Source organism: Hyla sarda, chromosome 5 (genome assembly GCF_029499605.1).
Source record: "Hyla sarda isolate aHylSar1 chromosome 5, aHylSar1.hap1, whole genome shotgun sequence".
Classification (NCBI taxonomy): Eukaryota; Metazoa; Chordata; class Amphibia; order Anura; family Hylidae; genus Hyla; species Hyla sarda.
Genome location: NC_079193.1, coordinates 198714469 through 198730916, shown reverse-complemented (window position 1 = coordinate 198730916; position 16448 = coordinate 198714469). Strand labels below are relative to the sequence as shown.

Below are 16448 nucleotides of genomic sequence, written 5' to 3'. Positions count from 1 at the left end.
AGATTTTGGCAATACACATGATATAGAAGGGATTTATGAACTGTGCCTTTTTGTAAAAAGGTGCAAAGCCACTGAAAAGTGTCTAAAACTACACCATCTCAGACCTGGCGTAGCTTTTTGGTGTATGTGAAGAGAGAAATTTTAGAAAATGTTTAACTGCACAAAATTTATCAAATGCTCTGTGAACATTTAATAAATTTGGTGCTCCTACACATTACCAGCACACAAAAAAAAGGTGTAAAAACATGCTTCACTTACACCTACAATGATAAATGTGGGCCAATTAGTTTTTTTTTTTCCAAATTGTTCATATTTAGTACATTTGGATTAATCTGAATGCACAAAATATTTACATCCGAATGAATCCAAATTCGTAACAAAAAGAATTGTACATGCCTACAAAATTGTGAAAAACTAATTTTATTTTTGTTAAAACAAAACATGTTTTCATTTAGAAGCAAGGGACCATTTAATAATGTGTGTGTTTCACTTTTTTTCTCTTTTAAAAATTTTTTTTTAGGTAGTACTACTACTTCCAGCATGGAACAGACTGTTCCATGCTGGGAGTAGTAGTACCTGTTCTAATAGACATATCGCCCCAGGTATCAGTCCTGACACCAGATACGATCGTCCATAATATAGCAGAGATGCGAGCGGCTCTATACAGCGCTCGCATCTCTGCACTATACTCCGGCAAGTGATGTGAATAGAACAGAGTGGGGATTGGCTAGATGGTTTCAGCCAATCACAGCTCTGAGGGAAATATGAGTGAGTGAGTGGCCGGCCTGAGTATAGTGCAGAGATGCAACGTATATATACACATATTCATATATCCCACAAAGAGTTGTGATTGTCTGGAACCATCTGGCCAATCACAGCTCTCTGCAAGAAATATGAATAGGTGCGTATATATATGGCAGTGCAGGGGACCATAGAAGAGCAGCCAGCCGCATCTATACATTATACAGGAGGATGGCAACGAAACCCCGGTGATCTGTCAATTAGTACATGTACTACTACTCTCATCATGGAACAGTGTGTTCCATGCTGGGAGTAGTAGTACTACCTAAAAATGTTAACAATAAAGAAAAAAAAGTGAAAACACACACACACTACATTTTTATTATTGCTGGCTACATTTTTAGTGCCCTGCCCGCCCAAATAAATTGATCCCTGCTTAAAAATGTATAAAAAATTTGTTATAAAAAAGATACATTTCGTTAGATACAATTTTTTCTTTCACTACTGAATCTTTTTTATTTTAGTTTTTTAATGGTACCCTGTGAAATGTTATTAAAAAAGGAATTTCCATCTCCAATAATCATAAAAACAAAATTGGCCGAAAACTAAAAAAATAAAAACTAACGACATGTATAACGAATAGATCCGAAATGATGAATTCATCCGAAAGCCGAACAGTTTCCGAATAGAACCGAAAAAAAAAATATATGAATGCATCCAAAAACAGAATAAAACAAATTACTGTATACCGAAGGTTTAACAGAACCGAACAAAATGTTATCCGAAAAAAACGAAACAAAACAAAATGAAATTTTTGGTTGTGCACATGTCTATTGTCTACAACACCAGCTGAGATATAGGTATGTGGTATGCACTTATGAGGGGAAGACAATATGCTCCAGTATGCTTAAAACAGTATTTGTGTACAACACCAGCCAGTGTACACCAGTGTACTTTTGACTGTCCTTTCACAGTATCTAGGCCCCTAAGACTTTAACAGGCACAAATTAGTACACCACTTAGATGTATGTATGTGGTATGCACTTATGAGGGGAGGACAATGTGCTCCATCATGCTTAAAACAGTATTTGTGTACAACACCAGCAGTACACACGAGTGCCCCATGTCCTCACATATGAAGCCTCCATTTTAGATGCCTTGGAGCCTGGACCGCACTAAATGGAGTTTAATGTAGTGATTTGTACTATACAATCGTGGCGATATTCGCATTCGTTGCGTATCAAAGTTTTCCTGAAATTCGTAACGAATTTGGATTTGTCAGATCCGATTTGCTCATCGCTAGTGGTAAGCATCCATAACTCGATGCTCGATTCAAGACAAAAACTCCTGCCCCCTTTCTCAAGATCACAGGTGGACTTAGCAGTCAAACTCAGAATAACTTTGAATCACTCTTTAACTATTATTTTGAAACTACCGTTTCTGTCATTCGTGAAGTAAAGGTACAATCCATAAATGCTTTATCCAGTTACAATTTGATCACTGAACGTCATATATTAATGCTAGTGATTACAATATGTAAGTCCTATACAGGGAATGTATTAAACATTAAGTTTTATTTAAATAGTTTGTAAATATTGATGCAACATAGTAAACTTTTACTTTCATATTTACTTTTCCAGATTTGATTTGTGTACAAATAGTGTGAAGCTAGAAACATTTTTCTCACAATCCAGGCCCACATTTAATAGTCCTACAGGAAATGTTTGGGAATTGATCTTCTTCAAAGGAGAAAGAGTAGAAAACTAATTATTCAATTCTCAATCTGTCCTATATGTCAGAAAGATGAAGAAAAAATGGATATCAGTTCATATTATCCATTTGCAAATGCTGTACACTCTGTGTAAATACAGCTAAACCTCTCCATTTTGTCTTTTTTATTGTGTGATCTTCTCTATCATCTATTAAATATATTTATCTACTGTGTTAATATTGTACATAATTGCATAATGTAGAAAATCAGCATACATAATGAGTGTTCTCACCTAATACTTGATAAGTAATAAGGTTACTTTCAATATCACAGTGGCAATAATGTAATCTGTCAGATCAGAGCCTTTATATCCTTTAATTTGTTCAAAGTCTCTTTCTGTCTGTGATGCTATTCTTTGATGTTACATCAAATGAAAAAAGATTAAAGTGTAACAAGAATTTATCACTGCTGACATATTTGTGACTTAGGACCATTTTTTTTTTTCTGGGACGAAACCCAGATGTCCTCAAAAATTAACTAAATACAGTCCCAGATGTTGCTGAAGTTTTGCTTTCTTAGAAGCATTTTGTATTGTTTTGAACCATTACATATACAGTTCAATAGCAACATTTAATTTTAGCTGATATCATAATAGCATAGTAGTTTAGTCTCATGTACTGTAACTATATACAATATATATATATATATATATATATATATATATATATATATATATACCGTATTTATCGGCTTATAACACTCACTTTTTAGGCTAAAATTTTTAGCCTAAAGTCTGTGTGCGTGTTATACGCCGATACACCCCCAGGAAAGGCAGGGGGAGAGAGGCCGTCGCTGCCCGCTTCTCTCCCCCTGCCTTTCCTGGGGTCTAGAGCGCTGCTGCCGGCCCTTCTCACCCCCTGGTTATCGGCGCCGCTGCCCGTTCTGTCCCCCTGACTATCGGTGCCGGCGCCGATAGCCAGGGGGAGAGAAGCGGCGCCGACAGCCAGGGGGAGAGAAGGGGCAGCGGCACCCACTGCCGGCACCACTGCCCCGTTGCCTCCCCCCATCCCCGGTGGCATAATTACCTGAGTCGGGTCCGCGCTGCTCCAGGCCTCCGGCGTGCGTCCCCGACGTCGTTGCTATGCGCTGAACGGCGCGGCGCATGACGTCAGTGCGCCGCGCCGTGCATAGCAACGACGCTGGGGACGCACGACGGAGGCCTGGAGCAGCGCGGACCCGACTCAGGTAATTATGCCACCGGGGATGGGGGGAGGCAACGGGGCAGCGGCGCCGGCAATGGGTGCCGGTGCCCTGTGAGCTCTGGTGATGGTCACTCACCTGTCCTCGGGGCTCCGGCGCGTCCTCTTCGGGATCCCCTGCATAGTCGGCGCTCTCCATCGATGTCATCACGTCGCTGCGCACGCCTTCCCGTCATCCAATAGGAGCGGCGTGCGCAGCGACGTGATGGCAGCAACGGAGAGCGCGGTTGCCGGGGAAGCAGAGGCCTTGCCGGAGCGTTGGGGACACCTCGGGGACGCGGCAACAGCGATGGGCGGCAACATCCAGGGCAGCGGTGACGAGCGGTGACGGTCCGGAGCGGAGCGGCGGGGACAGGTGAGTACAACTTTTGCTAACAGTGGTCCACAACCTGCGGACCTCCAGATGTTGCAACATCTGGAGGTCAGCAGGTTGTAGACCACTGTCCTATACTTTACATTGCACAGATCCCTCAACATACGATGGTTTCGACAAACAATGGACCGTTTGGAAAGGATTACCATCGTATGTTGAGGGACCACTGTATGTATATATATATATATATATATATATATATATATATATATATATACACACACACACATACACTGCTACCAATTGTCTTATAAACAATACAAATGAATATAGAGCTTATAACTGACTGACTTTCTTTTGATTATTCTTTTGTTATTTTTCTATTGATTCTTGGTAACAGAAAATAATACACACATAACAATGTGAGCTGTGTTAGTGCAAGTCTTTGAATTGATGTATTAACTCTGTAGGATTACTGTATTTGAAATAGAACATTGCAATGTACTGACTTTGATAAACTACATGTCTGATTGTAACAAAGGAAGCAGAGCAGAAGTATACACAGAATATTACCTCAGGCAATCCAGATATGTTTTATATTGGCAACCCTTATTTTGGGAGTATTAAATAATTATCAGATATTTTATGAACAACAATAATCTGTTATTGTGTTGATATTGCCTTCCAATCCCACCTGGAGGAAGGAAGGGAAGAAAATGAATAACTTCCAACATACTCTGGTACCGGTCGGACATCGGGGCATTAAAGAACACAATCTCATCACTCTGTAGCTTAGTTTCTGTATCATTGCATCCAAGCATGTAAGATATGTCATGTGATGAATAAAGAGAGCATTAGGCCATGTTTAGACACAGTATTTTTGTTCCTGTTTGTTTGTGTTTACGCACCCAAAAAAAATGTCTGTTTTTTTTTTGTAGCCATTGTTTGCTCAAAAAATGGTTGTCTTTTTTGCAAAAAAAAAAATAGCTGTTAAATAACATAATGTTCACTTGTGTACATCTTTGTTTAACCCCTTAGTGGGGTACTCCCGTGGAAAACTTTTTTTTTTTTTTTAAATCAACTGGTGCCAGAAAGTTAAACAGATTTGTAAATGACTTCTATTAAAAAAATCTTAATCTTTCCAGTACTTTTTATGGTCTGTATACTACATAGGAAATGGTTTTCTTTTTGGAACACAGAGCTCTCTGATGACATCATGACCACAGTGCTCTCTGCTGACATCTCTGTTTTTAGGAACTGTCAAGAGCAGCATAAGTTTGGTATGGGGATTTTCTCCTACTCTGAACAGTTCTTAAAATGGACAGAGATGTCAGCAGAGAGCACTGTGGTCATGAAAGGTCGGGAGCTATAGTATGATACATATCCTCCCCTTAATACATGCACGGTTCAAAGTGCAGTCTAAAACATATGCAAAGTGAAAAACTGAGCATATATGAAGCTGCATACCGTAGCGATGAAGATCTTGGCAGGACCACGTGTATTTGTTTTGATCGCATCTGTTGTGACCACGTGAGTCACGGCCCGAGAATAGTAGGCGGCGCGCTGTACATCATAGCGCTGAATAACTGAAACTCTAATTCACCTCATCCCGGCTGGACCACGTGCATTTGTTTTGATCGCAGTGTTGCAATCACATGGGGATGATGCGGCCTGGAAATAGGAGGCGGCGTGCACCTTACAAGATGGGCTGACGCACACAGATGTTTACATCATTGCAGGTAAGGATTGGCTAGCACTGTATCAATCATAGTTAACAAACAGGTCACATGCACAGGTTGGCGTGTGATGTCACTGGAAAGTAGCAATAGAGATAGGTTCAGGAGTGCTAGATAATGTTTCATACATTCTGATTGGACTAGGTAATAAGTTAGTAGTGTAGCTATTGGATATTATAGCAGCACAGCCTTATTTGAGCCCTGAACAATGAGATTAGAAGGATATCTTATAAAAAGGGGACATTATTGACTGACACTCAATGCTATCAGTTGTCCTCCTTGATAAAACCACATATTGGCGAAACATGTCGGGGTGTGACAGTAATACTTTTTAAATTGCAACCCTGGAGTGTTCTGCAATATGCAATGCCACTAAATATAACAACAGATGGATATATATATATATATATATATATATATATATATATATATATATATATAAAATAGAGTACATACTTAATGCATTGGTGATCCTCACCCACGGTGCACAGCGGGTTTGCGTGATGCTGCCTTAGAATCCATGCAAGAGTACAACGCAAACTGATAACTGCTAATCAGTGTAATATATATATTTAATACTGGAGTGGTATAAACATAAACACCCCCAATAGGAGCGGTGTAACTCTAAACACCCCCAAACAGTGGTACTCTGGGACTCTATTGAGGCCACCATAATATTATTTCTGCAGACGCTTCTGGGGTTGTGTTTTTAAATGTGTGTTTTTCACTAGTTCACAATATTAGCTCTATTATTAATAAAAGTTACGTTTTAGATTGAACACATAGTATAGAGAGGTTTTTGTTAACCCCAGTGGGGTTAAATTGTTGTGTAGGACTCATTTTTTGCACCATGATCTGTTCTTTGTTTTGGTACCAAATTTGCATATATGTGACTTTTTGACCACTTTTTATTAAACTTTTTTTGCAGTTTGATGTGACAAAAAAAGCTGAAATTTCTGACTTTTTTTTTTTTAATGTTTACGCCGTTAGCTGTACGGGATCATTAACATTATATATTTATAGTTCGGACATTTATGCACACAACAATACAAAATATGTTTATTATTTATCATGTTTTTACGCTTTTTTATATTAATATGGGAAATAGGGGTGATTCATAACTTTATTTGGGGGAGGGGCTTATTCACATTTTTTTCACATTTATTTTACACTTTTTTAGTCCCCATAGGGGAATATTTATAGCAATCATTAGATTGCTAATACTGTTCAGTGCTATGTATAGGGCATAGCACTGATCAGTATTATCGGTGATCTTCTGCTCTGGTCTGCTGGAAGGCAGATCAGTGCAGAAGACCCCAGTAGATGGACGGAGGCAGGTGAGATGACCTCCATCCGCCATCTTGGCTAATCTGATCCCTGCAGCAGTACCGCGGGCGATCAGATCAGCCATTAGAAGTGCTGCACTGACGCAGATCTCGTGATCTGTATTCATCACGGCATCTGAGGGGTTAATGGCACACATCAGTGCGGTCACTGATGTCCGCCATTACCTGCATGTCTGTGGCTGCTGACAGCCGCCGGAACCGGTTGGGAATGAAGTGAGCGCATCTCCTGCACTTGCGTCACAGCCGCCCAGTAATTGTACGGCGCTGTGCGTTAAGTGACACTATGCAGTGCCATACATTTACGGCACATGTCCTTAAGGGGTTAAAGGGCCTTGCACATCTGCTCATTTTTTGTTTTAGATAGGATTAATATCTTGCTATATAATGAACACTGCTACTCTATTATGTCTGATGAAGCCAAAATGCTTTGTATTTTATCAAACATAACCAAGTTTATTGAGACAAAAGATGGCATCAAACAGAGCAAAAATGCCTGGGAAGCAGGCAGAGGTAAAAGATGGCAAATTTGGGTTTATAAACAGAAACCAGAATAGGAATACATCCTATAGAAGTATAAGTGGTCATGGGGAGAATGCTGCATCAACAGATTCCATGTAAAGCATGAGCAAAAATACAGGCTCAATTTCAAAACATAGAATAGTGAACATCAGGGCAGTGGGGAGAAGACATCCATGCGGTCCAAACCACCTCAAACCATTCTACAGGGTCTTCTTTCATAGCATTAGGCTTTTCAAAAAGCATAATCAAGTTAACTTTGGCAATGACATGGTCTAGTGAAAGGAAAGGTTGCTTCCAACTGGCTGCAATATAAATGCGGGTGGCTAATAAAAGGAATTGCACAAGGCAAAATATTCTGTTCGGCATCCTGGAGGGGCATGCCCAAAGTAGGCAAAACGTAGGCTCGTACAGACAATGGTGGGAAGAAACTACAGGGTAGCCACACCAGGTGTGTATTATGGTGCCACACAATGAACAACCCCTAAAACACAAAAGATAGGTAGAAGGAAAGATAGCATGCAGTTGAGACGGCACATAATAGGCCCTGTGGAGAACCTTCAGGAAGGTCTCGGTCAAAGAGACATGCCAACTACCCTTGCTAAGAACTTCACAACAGTCATGCCACTGAGCAGGAGATAGAGAAATGTGGAAATCCTCCTCCCACTGTAGCATAAAATGCAATTTGCCATCTCGGGGAGGGGAATTAAGCATAGCATATAATATAGAAAGGAGACCAGAAAGGGAATAGCTATATAGAGAGCAATAGACTTGAAAGAAGAGTGAGAGAGACATCCCTATTGGGAGGAGAAAGAGACGACAAAAAAGAGAAGACCTGGTATAGACACAAGCCTTCAGAGTCAGGGGGAGTGAAGGGTAGTTTAAAAGTCTCCACAGTCCACAGGAAAATCATGGAGTCAACAGAGATTATTAAAAGGCCACCAGGAGAATGAAGAGCTGTGAAGACCAGATGGAAAGAAAGGATTGTGGAAAATAGGAGTGAGGGAGGAAGCACCAGTTTGCAAGGAATACTTGAACCAAATCATTCACCAGAGAGAGAGAGAGAGAGAGAGAGAGAGAGAGAGAGAGAGAGAGAGAGAGAGAGAGAGAGAGAAAATATAGAGTAAGTAATGCAGAGGAGGGGACCAGATGGGAAACAGCAGAGACCAGAACAGATCAGAAGGAGAGTAGGGATGGAGCAGAGAAGTCTCAAGGTGAACCCATAAAGGGGCACCAGAGGGAACATGAAACAACATTAATTGGGCTAGTCTATCGGCGTGATAGTATTTGGAAAGATTAGGGACAGAGAGACCACCCAAAGCTTATGAAAATGCATAATACGTCTAAAGATGCAGGGGGACTTATTCCGCCATATGAACCCCAAAATGTCTTGTTGGAGGGAATGAAGATCAGCAGACAGGATAGAGGTACAATAATCAGGGTAGAACACCAATTTTAATGGTGTGAACCAAGCCCAAGACAATAAAGATGCGGAAAGTCCCAAGAGCGGAGGGAAGAATGAATAGATTGGAAAAGAGAGGGATAGTTAGCCGAGTAGAGGGAGAAAATGGAGAGAGTGAGAACAGTGCCAAGATAACAAAGTTTAGAGGTAGAGACAGGTAAGCCAAAGTTGAGATTTTTCAACTTCTTGTCACGATTCGGCTTACAGATTGTGGATCCACTGTGTCAGCGAGGGATTGGCGTGGACCGTGCTGGTGGACCGGTTCTAAGAGGCTACTGGTGTTCACCAGAGCCCGCCGCAAAGCGGGATGGTCTTGCTGCGGCAGTAGCAACCAGGTCGTATCCACTAGCAACGGCTCAACCTCGCTGACTGCTGAGAAGGCGTGGGACAGAAGGACTAGGCAGAGGCAAGGTCAGACGTAGCAGAAGGTCGGGGCAGGCGGCAAGGTTCGTAGTCAAGATGGATAGCAGGAGATCAGGTAACACAGGCTTGGACAACACTAAACGCTTTCACTGGCACAAGGCAACAAGATCCAGGAAGGGAGTGCAGGGGAAGTGAGTAGATATAGCCAGGGAGCAGGTGGAAGCTAATTAAGCTAATTGGGTCAGGCACCAATCATTGGTGCACTGGCCCTTTAAGTCTCAGAGAGCTGGCGTGTGCGCGCCCTAGAGAGCGGAGCCGCGCGCGTCAGCACATGACAGCCGGGGACCGGGACGGGTAAGTGACTTGGGATGCGATTCGCGAGCGGGCGCGTCCCGCTGTGCGAATCGCATCCCCGCCGGCAATGTCAATGCAGCGCTTCCGGTCAGCGGGTCTGACCGGGGCGCTGCAGGGAGAGAGACGCCGTGAGCGCTCCGGGGAGGAGCAGGGACCCGGAGCACTCGGCGTAACAGTACCCCCCCCCCCCTAGGTCTCCCCCTTTCTTTGTCCGGCAACTGCTTCCCATGGGATGAGGACACCGGGAGTGATTGAAGGGTTTCCTCAAAGGCAGGCCGTACAGCAGGAGTGGGAATGGGGAGGGAGGGCAGAGGGTGAAGCTTGGCACGGGGCAGGGTGTCACCAGGACGGGGGCCATGAGGAGGCAAGGCACAGTCCAGATAAGCCTCGGGGGAACCAGGTGTAGGAGGAGGCACTGAGGCTTGCCTGACGGGACTGGGAGGGGGGGAGAGGCATTTCTTGTGGCAAGCAGAGTCCCAGTTCTTGATCTCCCCGGTGGTCCAGTCAAGGGTGGGAGAATGAAGCTGGAGCCATGGCAGACCGAGGAGGACCTCAGAGGTGCAGTTGGGAAGGACGAAAAATTCAATCATTTCGTGATGGGGTCCAATGCACATTAAGAGGGGTTTTGTGCGGTAACGCACGGTGCAATCCAATCTAACTCCGTTGACCGCGGAAATGTAGAGCGGCTTGACGAGACGGGTCACCGGGATGCAGAATTTATTCACCAAAGAATCCAAAATAAAATTCCCAGAGGCACCAGAGTCCAAGCAGGCCACGGCTGAGAGGGAGGAGTTGGGTGAAGGAGAAATCCGCACGGGCACCGTGAGACGTGGAGAAGCAGACTTTGAACCAAGAGACGCCACACCCACGTGAGCTGGGTGCGTGCGTGCGTTTCCTAGACGTGGAGGACGAATAGGGCAATCCACCAAGAAATGCTCGGTACTGGCACAGTACAGACAAAGATTTTCTTCCCTACGGCGATTCCTCTCTTCCTGGGTCAGGCGAGACCGATCCACTTGCATGGCCTCCTCGGCGGGAGGCCCAGGCGTAGATTGCAAAGGATACTGTGGGAGAGGTGCCCAGAGATCTAAGTCTTTTTCCTGGCGGAGCTCCTGATGTCTCTCAGAAAAACGCATGTCAATGCGGGTGGCCAAATGGATAAGTTCTTGCAGGTTGGCAGGAATCTCTCGTGCGGCCAGGACATCTTTGATGTTACTGGATAGGCCTTTTTTAAAGGTCGCGCAGAGAGCCTCGTTATTCCATGATAATTCGGAAGTAAGAGTACGAAATTGGATGGCGTACTCGCCTACTGAAGAATTACCCTGGACCAGGTTCAGCAGGGCAGTCTCGGCAGAAGAAGCTCGGGCTGGTTCCTCGAAGACACTACGGACTTCAGCGAAGAAGGACTGGACTGTGGCTGTGGCAGGATCATTGCGGTCCCAGAGCGGTGTGGCCCAAGACAAGGCCTTTCCTGAAAGAAGGCTCACTACGAACGCCACCTTAGACCGTTCTGTAGGAAACAAGTCCGACAACATCTCCATATGCAGGGAACATTGAGACAAAAATCCACGGCAGAGTCTAGAGTCCCCATCAAATTTGTCCGGCAGGGACAAGTGGAGGCTAGGAGCGGCCACTCGCTGCGGAGGAGGTGCAGGAGCTGGCGGAGGAGATGGTTGCTGCTGTAGCAGAGGCAGAAGTTGCTGTAACATGGCGGTCAACTGCGACAGCTGCTGTCCTTGTTGGGCAATCTGCTGCGATTGCTGAGCAACCACCGTGGGAAGGTCAGCGAGACTTGGCAGTGGCACCTCAGTGGGATCCATGGCCGGATCTACTGTCACGATTCGGCTTACAGGTTGTGGATCCACTGTGTCAGCGAGGGATTGGCGTGGACCGTGCTGGTGGACCGGTTCTAAGAGGCTACTGGTGTTCACCAGAGCCCGCCGCAAAGCGGGATGGTCTTGCTGCGGCAGTAGCAACCAGGTCGTATCCACTAGCAACGGCTCAACCTCGCTGACTGCTGAGAAGGCGTGGGACAGAAGGACTAGGCAGAGGCAAGGTCAGACGTAGCAGAAGGTCGGGGCAGGCGGCAAGGTTCGTAGTCAAGATGGATAGCAGGAGATCAGGTAACACAGGCTTGGACAACACTAAATGCTTTCACTGGCACAAGGCAACAAGATCCGGCAAGGGAGTGCAGGGGAAGTGAGTAAATATAGCCAGGGAGCAGGTGGAAGCTAATTAAGCTAATTGGGCCAGGCACCAATCATTGGTGCACTGGCCCTTTAAGTCTCAGAGAGCTGGCGCGTGCGCGCCCTAGAGAGCGGAGCCGCGCGCGCTAGCACATGACAGCCGGGGACCGGGACGGGTAAGTGACTTGGGATGCGATTCGCAAGCGGACGCGTCCCGCTGTGCGAATCGCATCCCCGCCGGCAATGTCAGTGCAGCGCTCCCGATCAGCGGGTCTGACCGGGGCGCTGCAGGGAGAGAGACGCTGTGAGCGCTCCGGGGAGGAGCAGGGACCCGGAGCGCTCGGCGTAACACTTCTGCATGTGATGAGGGACTTTACAGTAAAGGGTTTCAGATTTGCAGTTGTTGACCCTAAGCTCCATCACAGCCAAAAAATCACAGAGTAACCTGAACAAATTGGGGAGAGAAACCAAGGGGTTCGTCAAAGTGAGTAGTAAATCGTCAGCAAATAAGTTGAGTTTATACTCAGCAGATCCTATACCTGCACCAGAGACATCCGGACATGCACAAATGAGATCCGCCAGGGGCTCCATTGCCAGGGCAAAAAGAATTGGTAACAATGGACACCCCTGCGAGCTCCCCTACATATGTTAATAGGGTGAGGATCAGTGGTGGGTAGCTTCAGATTTGCTGAGGGCTGAGAGTACAACAAATGGAGAATATATACAAATGGACCAATAAATCCCATGTTAGAGAAGACTCCAAACACATAGGGCCAAGATACACTATCAAAGGCCTTCTCTATATTGAGGGTCAGCACCAACAGGGTTGAAGAGGAAGAAAAACTCCACTGGATAACATTCAGGACTTTCCTGACATTGTCAGGGGCCTCACGGTCGGGTATAAAACCCACCTGGCTGCATGCACGAAACAAAGGAGTAAAATATTAAGCCTACGGGCAAAAACAGACATGAGAATCTTAGTATCCAAATTAATAACAGATATAGGTCGAAAGTTGGAGGCCAGCTGGGGGTCCTTATGAGGTTTCAGGATTACCGTGATCCAGGCATCCAGATACTCAGGAGGAAGACTAGGTGCAGAAAGCAAGCGGTTACAGAGGGAAGTGAGGTAAGGAAGAAGGAGGGAGGAGAACTTCTTATAATATTAATTCTTATTAATTTCCTTTGGGGCATTAAGAAAGTTCCTGTCAGCATGGGAGAGAGAGGGAAGGAAGACAGAAGCAAGGAAGTAAGATAATCTAGAAGAGAAGTCTGGCAAATCATTCGGAGTAGCATAAAGATGGGAATAAAAGTTGTGAAAAGCATTATAGAGATGGTGGGGGGTGAGAAGAAAAGGAGCCAGGAGGCAGTTTAATTCTATGTACATAATTAAGCATGCATTCCTGTCTTAACTGGCATGCCAGTAATTTATCAGGCTTATTTGCAAAACAATAATATAACGCACCCGTCCAACGGATAACCTTCTCCACCCTGTGAGAAAGAAAAGCATCCAACTGGGTCCTGGTGCCCTGCAAAGCCTTGAAGAGATATAAAGATGGGTTATGTTGGTGGGCAAGAGACAACTTAGCCATTTTATGCTCAAGGGTGGCAATGTATCTGTCCCTATCCCTCTTAAGTCCCGTGGCGATAGAAATCAATTTCCCTCTAATATGGGCCTTGTGAGCCACCCAAACCATAATAGGGCTGCTTTCTTGCAGGGCATTATCAGCAAAATAAGAGGTGAGCACCTCAGACACCTGTTGCTTCACTGTAGGGTTAGTAAAAAGGGATTCATTTAATCACCATTTAAACTGAGTGGTAGGGTTACCCACAAGGTTCAATTCAGGCTAAACCATACCATTGTCACGATTCGGCTTCCAGGTAGTGGATCCTCTGTGTCAGCGAGGGATTGGCGTGGACCGTGCTAGTGGACCGGTTCTAAGAGGCTACTGGTTTTCACCAGAGCCCGCCGCAAAGCGGGATGGTCTTGCTGCGGCAGTAGCAACCAGGTCGTATCCACTAGCAACGGCTCTACCTCGCTGACTGCTGAGAAGGCGTGGGACAGAAGGACTAGGCAGAGGCAAGGTCAGACGTAGCAGAAGGTCGGGGGCAGGCGGCAAGGTTCGTAGTCAGGATGGGTAGCAGAAGTTCAGGTACACAGGCTTTGGACACACTAAACGCTTTCACTGGCACAAGGCAACAAGATCCGGCAAGGGAGTGCATGGGAGGAGGTCAGATAAAGGCAGGGAGCAGGTGGAAGCCAATTAAGCTAATTGGGCCAGGCACCAATCATTGGTGCACTGGCCCTTTAAGTCTCAGAGAGCTGGCGCGCGCGCGCCCTAGAGAGCGGAGCCGCGCGCGCCAGCACATGACAGCAGGGGACCGGGACGGGTAAGTGACCTGGGATGCGACTCGCGAGCGGGCGCGTCCCGCTGTGCGAATCGCATCCCCAACGGCCATGACAGTGCAGCGCTCCCGGTCAGCGGGACTGACCGGGGCGCTGCAGGGAGAAAGACGCCGTGAGCGCTCCGGGGAGGAGCGGGGACCCGGAGCGCTAGGCGTAACAGTACCCCCCCCCTTAGGTCTCCCCTTCTCTTTGTCCGGTAACTGCCTCCCCTGGGATGAGGACACCGGGAAAGAATGGAGGGTTTCCTCAACGGCAGGCAGTACAGCAGGAGTGGGAATGGGGAGGGAGGGCAGAGGGCGAGGCCTGGCACGGGGCAGTGTGACACCAGGACGGGGGCCATGGGGAGGCACAGAGGCTTGCCTGACGGGACTGGGAGGGAGGGAGAGGCACTTCCTGTGGCAGGCAGAGTCCCAGTTCCTGATCTCCCCGGTGGTCCAATCAATGGTGGGGGAATGAAGCCGGAGCCAAGGCAGACCGAGGAGGACCTCAGAGGTACAGTTGGGAAGAATGAAGAACTCAATCCTCTCAAGGTGGGGTCCAAAAGACATGAGGAGGGGCTCTGTGCGGTAACGCACGGTGCAGTCCAATCTGGCTCCGTTGACCGCGGAAATGTAGAGTGGCTTGACGAGACGGGTCACCGGGATGCTGAATTTATTAACAAACGACTCCAAAATAAAATTTCCAGAGGCACCGGAGTCCAAGCAGGCCACGGCTGAGAGGGAGGAGTTGGCTGAAGAAGAAATCCGCACGGGTACCGTGAGACGTGGAGGAGCAGACTTGGAACCAAGAGACGCCACACCCACGTGAGCTGGGTGCGTGCGTGCGTTTCCCAGGCGTGGAGGACGGATAGGGCAATCCACCAAGAAATGCTCGGTACTGGCACAGTAAAGACAGAGATTTTCTTCTCTACGGCGATTCCTCTCTTCCTGGGTCAGGCGAGACTGATCCACTTGCATGGCCTCCTCGGCGGGAGGCCCAGGCGAAGACTGCAAAGGATGCTGTGGGAGAGGTGCCCAGAGATCTAAGTCTTTTTCCTGGCGGAGCTCTTGGTGTCGCTCAGAAAAACGCATGTCAATGCGGGTAGCCAAATGGATGAGTTCTTGGAGGTTGGCAGGAATCTCTCGTGCGGCCAGCACATCCTTGATGCGACTGGATAGGCCTTTTTTAAAGGTCGCGCAGAGAGCCTCATTATTCCAGGATAGTTCAGAAGCAAAAGTACGGAATTGTATGGCGTACTCGCCAACGGAAGAATTACCCTGGACCAGGTTCAACAGGGCAGTCTCGGCAGAAGACGCTCGGGCTGGCTCCTCGAAGACACTCCGGAGTTCAGCGAAGAAGGCCTGGACTGTGGCTGTGGCAGGATCATTGCGGTCCCAGAGCGGTGTGGCCCAAGACAAGGCCTTTCCTGAAAGAAGGCTTACTACAAACGCCACCTTAGACCGTTCTGAAGGAAACAAGTCCGACAACATCTCCATATGCAGGGAACACTGAGACAAAAATCCACGGCAGAGTTTAGAGTCCCCATCAAATTTGTCCGGCAGGGACAAGCGGAGGTTAGGAGCGGCCACTCGCTGCGGAGGAGGTGCAGGAGCTGGCGGAGGAGATGGTTGCTGCTGTAGCAGAGGCAGAAGTTGCTGTAACGTGGCGGCCAACTGCGACAGCTGCTGTCCTTGTTGGGCAATCTGCTGCGATTGCTGAGCGACCACCGTGGGAAGATCAGCGAGACTTGGCAGCGGCACCTCAGCGGGATCCATGGCCGGATCTACTGTCACGATTCGGCTTCCAGGTAGTGGATCCTCTGTGTCAGCGAGGGATTGGCGTGGACCGTGCTAGTGGACCGGTTCTAAGAGGCTACTGGTTTTCACCAGAGCCCGCCGCAAAGCGGGATGGTCTTGCTGCGGCAGTAGCAACCAGGTCGTATCCACTAGCAACGGCTCTACCTCGCTGACTGCTGAGAAGGCGTGGGACAGAAGGACTAGGCAGAGGCAAGGTCAGACGTAGCAGAAGGTCGGGGGCAGGCGGCAAGGTTCGTAGTCAGGATGGGTAGCAGAAGTTCA

At 46.9% G+C, this 16448-nt stretch overlaps 1 long non-coding RNA gene across 1 annotated transcript in view; it reads right to left on the bottom strand.

Moving 5' to 3' along the window:
* Positions 1-16448, bottom strand: part of LOC130272626 (uncharacterized) — a 71620-nt gene that overhangs the window by 9517 nt on the left and 45655 nt on the right. Inside the window, exons 3-4 of the long non-coding RNA XR_008843655.1 lie at positions 4598-4718; positions 2374-2529 (exon numbers count right to left, since the gene is read on the bottom strand). This is a non-coding gene — a long non-coding RNA (uncharacterized LOC130272626). The remainder of the gene's footprint in view (positions 1-2373; positions 2530-4597; positions 4719-16448) is intronic.